Consider the following 6,906-nt stretch of genomic DNA (forward strand, 5'->3'; position numbering starts at 1 on the left):
GCCATCTTCCGCGGGCCCTCGGAGCCGTGCCCGCGCCGCGAAATGGAGGCTGAGGGGCGCCGCCTGTCCTGGGCGAGGCTCCCGCCCTTTTTTGGGGGCAGCCCCGGACACAGGCCGTGCTGCAGCACAGGGGCAGCGGGTGAACCGGCGTCTCCCTGGGGCCTCCTGCCGTCCTCGCCCCGCGAGCAGGCGGTATGGTCCGGCTACGGCCGTGTCCCTGCCGGGGCTGATTTTTCAGCTTAGAGGGGCGGCCTGGGACATCCCTGCAAGGGATGTGCTCCTTGTTTGAGTGAGCAGGTAGTGAATTCCCTGTGTAAAGGAAGCTGAGGAGAAGGAGGGCCCGCACATAGCCAGCTCCAGTCCCTTAAAATAGCTCAGAAGTTTTTTTTTTTTAAAAGCAGTATGTGTTACCACTGATTTCGGTTGTGATGAGCGAAAGTCAGAAATGGATGGTCGGAACTGACATGATGTAGAAGAAAGGTTATGACAACATCATTGTGCAGCTACGCAAAAGTTATGTGACTAGACCGAGGGCAGCAGCTCCTAGCTGTAACTGTACTCCAGAATTTATGGTGTGCACAATGTTCTTGCCAACTAAACACAATTTATTGGCTGTGATGTAGTCCTGGAAACTTCCTTGGCTGGGCTGACCCTTCCCAGCAACTTCTCTGCATCTGATTCAGCATTACAACTAGAGAGTCTAGTAACTTAGGCTCTCTATGCCTTCTTCAAATCTGTGTCACTCCTAAGCATGCCAGAAAATACACATCAGCCTTCTAAAGATTTTTGTGTGTGTGTCTTATCTTCACCTAAGAAAAATTTAAATGTAAACAGCACATTGTGCTTTTGAGCTGTCATTGTTTTGGGGGAAGGCATCTTGCGAAGAATTCAAAATAAACGCGTTTAACTGCTGAAATACGTTTTCTTCTTTCAAGTAGCTGTCTTATTAAAGGCAGAGGTGAGGAGAAAAGGGACAATAATACCTAGTCCATAACCCCGGTTAAAAGGTTTGTCCTGTAGTTTCAACTTTTTTTTTTGTGATGAAAGGTTTCATCTTTTTTAATGGAATCATAAAATACAGTTAAAAGGGATCTCCGGAGGTTATGTAGTCCAGCCTTGTGCTCAAAGCAGGGCCAATGCCAAAGCTAGATCATGCTGCTCAGGGTTTGGACCTGGGGTCCAGTGGGACCCCACTGGAGTCTGACAATCTTCACAGATGGAAATTCTGCAGCCTCCTTGGACAGCCCATTGCTGTGCTTAACTGCAATCACAGAGAAGATTTCTTTTCTCATGTTTGAAATTTAAATTTCCCTTGATGTCATGTATGACCGTTTCATCTTGTCGTTTGCCCTGGTCCTCTGTACCTCTGAGGAGGGTCTAGTTCTCTTTAACCTCCAAACAGGTAGCTGAAGGTAGAAATCCAATGTCCCCACTTAGTCTTCACTTCTGAGAACAAGCACAACAATCCCAGATCCCTGAGCCTCCTCCTATGCCATGTGTTCCAGCCCCCTTCCTTTCCTTTTCTTTGTTTGCTGTATCCATCTGCTGTGTCTTGGCTTTTATGAAGAACGTGGGGGACTGATGGGACAGGCGTTACATAGCATGAAGGGGTGCTGCTGCTTTTAAATTACTAATGATTAGTAACAGTGCCAGAGAACCTTAAGAAATGGTCCTTGACAAGATATGCAAGAGATTTAATTCTCAGCTGCTGACAGAACAAAATTCTATACCTGAATTTAAAATACAGCAATATTAAAAATGTTAGCAACTTCACTGAGAATCCCTTTTTTGTTAGTTATAAAGACATTGCTGTGTAGCAATTCCCCATGCTTATAAGAATACTTTGCTATTCTGATGTGCCTAAGGGTTAAAAGTGACATAAAGTAAGCATCACCAGCGGATGCAGAAAGCAGTGTGACTCTTACTGCTTACAGGTATGCTGGGATGTGGAGAAATGACAGGACCTGCTAAGTTCTAAATTAGTGATTCTCAAACTGGAAAGGGATCTGCGGACTCGGATCATGTTTTGCAGGAGTGCAAGAAGCCCCATGGAAACTTACTCTGGTCTTTTGGTTTTTGTTTTCTCTCCTGTGCTCTTTCTCCTCACACTTAATAAGGTCCCTCTAAAAATTCTGGTTATTTTCATCACACCTGTAAAACTGAAAGACTGAGGAGGAGAGCAAGTAAGACACAAAACTATTATAGAAAAGGGAATATAATAAAAATGTTAAAAACAACTGAATTCCAGCTGAGTTTTCATAATAACTCTCTGTTTGCATTTTTGTTCTTTTATACAAAAACATACTTTTAAATGTAGCATTAATATCTTCCCCGGTTGATCTGTGCTAGACAAACGTTTTCAGTGTACTACAATGTGCCGAGTAGATTCCTTTTAGCAGTAACATGCATAACTGTTTTGTTTATGATGCTTTAATTGTTATAGAGCAAGAGAAAAATGGGTTGTTAGAAGAAATGAACTGGAAAGGCAAATAGAAAGAAAGGTAGGGTACTGTACTAGAAAATACCGGTGCTCTTCCAACACAACACAGAGAACACACAATATTGGGTAGTGCTCCTTCTTGTTCCCAGAAAAGCCTGAGACTAAGAACAAGGAAGGAATACTGTAACCTGAAGGAGCTAGCCTAGAGAGGAAGGTTAAAGGAGGATTGTGTGACCCGCTCAAGGATCTTCTACTGGAGATGAGGAAAAGCAGAGAAATGCAGCAGGACTATCCCACGGAGGACCAAGAGATGAGTGCCTTGCCGCCTTGCAAGTTTTGAAAGTAGTGGTGTCCTAGATATCGGAACCAAAGCACATGCAGTAGTCAGTAGTAGCCAGTTTGTCCAGCCTACTCTGCCTCTAGCTGTAGATTATCATGAAATACCAGACCTGACATCTAAAGTCACAGGCTACAGGACACACCTGGGCTGGGAGAGGAACTGCACCCTTAGACCACCTGCAGACTGGCAGGCTGCGTATTCTGCCCACTGTGGGTTGCATTCTGAAAGGAACTAAAAGAAAACGGCATGTAACAGGGTTATTTCCTTTCTGTTGTCCTCCATTCTTAATTTTCCCTTTTTGTACCCTAATTTTTACCCTACCTTTATTTTCCAGTTAATGCAAATTAGTATCTTTGCTTCTCCACTTTGATGTTTTAAGCTATTTAGTCTGATTTTAGGATCAGAATGGCCTAGTAACTAGATGTGTTCACTGCCTTCTTTATCTGTCTCCCACGCTATATGTCTTTTCACCCAGAGCTGTGGTCCACTCCTGTCATCCATCCACAGTTAAAGGTTAGCCTCTGGCTTTAGCACAGGTGCATACTTCCTCTAACAATCTGCTTAACTTGGAGTTTGAGTGGGTGATCATGCCCAAAGGATATGTAAATGTGTTACCTGGATCAGCTGGTTAAGCCTGTTTGAGTTCAGTGTTGCCTTAAGTAAACCATGCAGTCATGTATGTGTAACAATATACATGTTATTGCCATTAAATTAATTACTGCCTGCAAAGTCTTAAATCCGAAAATTATTTGAGTAAAGTACTCTAATGTTAGGAAAGGTCTATTGCAGATTTTTCTGTGCAGGCTTACCACAGCTCTCTATACATAAAATAACCATGTGATCACTGACTTTTCTTTTTCCACAGGTTTCCTACCTCCTCTGCAGGGTTCAGAGAACCTCAGGGTTTAGTTACCATACTTAATCCAAATCTTCTACTGAATGCATTTTATTCATTATTATAATTTCTTGTGCATCACTACACATGCGGCCCTTTCTGTGGTGCTTCTCATTTAATAAAGAAAAATCACAAACCCTGCCAGCTTATTTTCAGAAGATCTTTGTGGTTATCTTTCCTTAACAAACAGGGAACTGAGACAAACATGGATTTAAGCCTAAATTTTCATTAACTTTGTGTGGGTGATTTGCTATACCTAAACCTTGCTTCAACATATTTTAACTATTTATAGTTCTCAGCAGGGGTTATATAGTTTTGGTTACATAGTATGTCCACCATCCACTTGAGATGTATGTCTGTGTGAGCTCTCCCACTCACCTAGTTTCCTGTGTAACACACAGGAGTGCTTGCAGTGCTTGCATTGTCTCCTTGTAGCTTTTATGGAAATTTGACCAAAAATACCAGCTCGCAGCAACTGGGGGTGCTGAGCTCATATTGCTTACAAAAGTTAAGTCAGTGCTTTCCCGCTACCTCCGTTAGCTATCCTTTGTTGGAGATGTAAGTATGAAAACCATTTATTGAATGGCTGAGTGGAATAACTCCTTTTTCTGATGACCTAGGCAAGCCTCAGACCAACTCACTTGGTTGCAAACTCTCCAGGCTCTGCCTCAGTCTTTATTCTAATTAACATAAGCTGCAAACACATGTTTATTGAGCTCTGGGTTTGGCTGGTTCTTGGCTTCTGAGAGTGTCCTCCTATTCAATGGAATTCCATCCTCCACTTTGGTCAGCTTCTCCAAGCAAAACTTTCTCCACCCTCAACTGTTGCTTTTCCTGTGCAATCTAGCTCCTCTTCTGAGATTCCTGACTGTGCAAGTGGCTGACCCTTTTTTTATTTTCTGCTACTTTCTCTCCTTGTCCCAGTGCAAACAGACAACAAACATTCTTTTCCAAGTATCTTATTGTTGCCTTTCTGACTGACTGCCAAGGTTGACTTATAACCAAAGATTAAAAACCCGTTTGACTACATCGCTGGGTGATTCTGCAGGTTGCTTGGAGCTGTGAGGTCTTCTGGGTACTAGGTAAACTTCTCGGTGCTATACCCTCCTACTATCCTAATTGCCCTTGCAGCTGGGCAAGAGGCATTGCCAACTTTGCCCTCAACACACCTGTGCATGCAAGTTCCCTGGAGGGGCCTATGTGTAGATTTCTCTCTGGGGAAATGTTATAATCTGAATGTGTCAGCTTTAACTAAACTTGCTTTGCATGAGTTAATGGGTGAAAGGAGTGTGCGTTATTTTAGCAAAGAAATTAGAAAATGTACAACAAGGTTCTAAGTGAGAAAAAAGAAACCACAATGATACACAGTGCCAAATCCCACTTATGAACACACTTTTTCTTGCATTTCTGTTCTGGCTAACCTAGAGTCTTTCAGCAATGTCTCAAAAATGGAGCAAGCAGAAATGTTCAAACGCATCTCTTCATTATAGTTACAACATTTCTCCTATATTAAGCAGCTTATTATCCAAGAGTGTTTCATAACTTAGGTAACATTTGACACATTTACTTTTTCATCGTATCAGTTTTTGTTGTTTTTTTTTCCAGAAACTATGAATGGACTAATAGTAGCATAGATGACATAAGGTGTTAAAGTGCATTTTCTAAAACACTTTTTTTCTCCTTATCAGTTGTAGGAGCTCCTGGTACCACATTCGCATGGGGGAAAAAAAAAAGAAAAAAACCCCAGATGTAGCAGAGCAGGGAAAAACACTAGCAGGAAGAGTACCCTGATACTGGAAAGGGATGCAGATCATGTAATTTTTACAGAACCTCATATGTCTACCCTTTCTGGTAGAAACTGAACTCTCTGGAACCCTGAGCAATGGGATGTGCCAGTTTGCACTCAGACCCTTTCATCTGTCTCTCTGCCTAACCATAGTAATAGTATTGTTAGTGCTTGACTTCCCTTCCTCTGCCAAAGTACTTCTGTAAGTCAACATTGACGCGAGCCACCCATCATTTCAAGTTTCATAGCAATAAAAGTAGTGGGGCAAAAGTCGTTGTGAAATACCACTGCGTGGACTTTGCAGAAGAAAGGAACCACTACATGTAAATGTGCTGCTTCTACTAAGACTGTGCTCTGAAGTCTTCTTATGATACTGTTCCTTCTATACCTGGTTGAATGCCCATCCCTTGTACTTCTGGAGCTATCATGGAGTCTGTTGCTCTTTAACTTTGGAAAGGAGGCAAAGGATACATTTCTCACTTTCTGTCCCTACCAGTTAAGAAATTAGTTGTGAATATACATACTTTTTGTGTCTTTGGGGTAACACCGGGCTGGTGTCATTGTTAGCTCCTTTCTTTGTTCAAATGAGCCTGTAAAGCACACTGAGTTAATATTAAAGTGCTTAATTTCGTAGCACAGCCAGAGCCAAAATTTATCCAGATTGTTTTTCTCTTTGTTGTATTTATCTAGATTTTTTTTCTTTGCTACTAATCTTTTTTCTTCTAAAAACATTGACATTTGAAGTGGGGAGTTGCATTGGCTCAATTTGTGGCCTGGTGGAATGCCAGAGGTAGGGTGGCAGAGGGAAGCATAAAACACAACATCCTCTTTTTCGTGCTTTCAGCAGGTCATACTGTGTAAATTCACTACAAACAAGCCACTCCAGGCTGGTGCAGCTGTCATCGCATCATCCTCCCGATCATGCGTTCTTATCCTCTCTCCTCTGCTGATACTGGCCTAGCTGTTTTTGCTGGTTCTGGTAGCTAAAGTAGAAAACTATTCACTGCTTTATACGTCAGTTTTTCTGCCGGTTCTGTCCCCCATAGCTCCCCGTGTTCCAGTGCAGAGGAGGATGAGACTGCAGCAGTGGCAACCTCAGTGAAACTGCCATGGAAGTGCGGTCTGAGGGAGCTCAGGCACTTTGGCGCGGGGAGGAGACACGGCGAGAAATGCTTTGAATACTCACTTCTAATTGAAGTCAAAGGCGGCAGCAGCAGCTACCGGCCCGCAGCGGGTGAGGCAGAGCCGCCTCAGCAACTGCGAGGGAGAGCGCAGCGATACCCTCTGCCGGCTGCAGCTGCGGCAGGGATGATTCCGCACGAACGCCAACCCGCGGACGTTTTTGTTTGCCACGTCTTCCTCGTCCTCTCCTCTTCACTGCAGTCAAAAACGTCTCCTGGCCTTGGTTAGTCACAGTGCGAGGTTTAAGTATCCCCAAGCACTAC

Source organism: Ciconia boyciana, chromosome 4 (genome assembly GCF_034638445.1).
Source record: "Ciconia boyciana chromosome 4, ASM3463844v1, whole genome shotgun sequence".
Lineage (NCBI taxonomy): Eukaryota > Metazoa > Chordata > Aves > Ciconiiformes > Ciconiidae > Ciconia > Ciconia boyciana.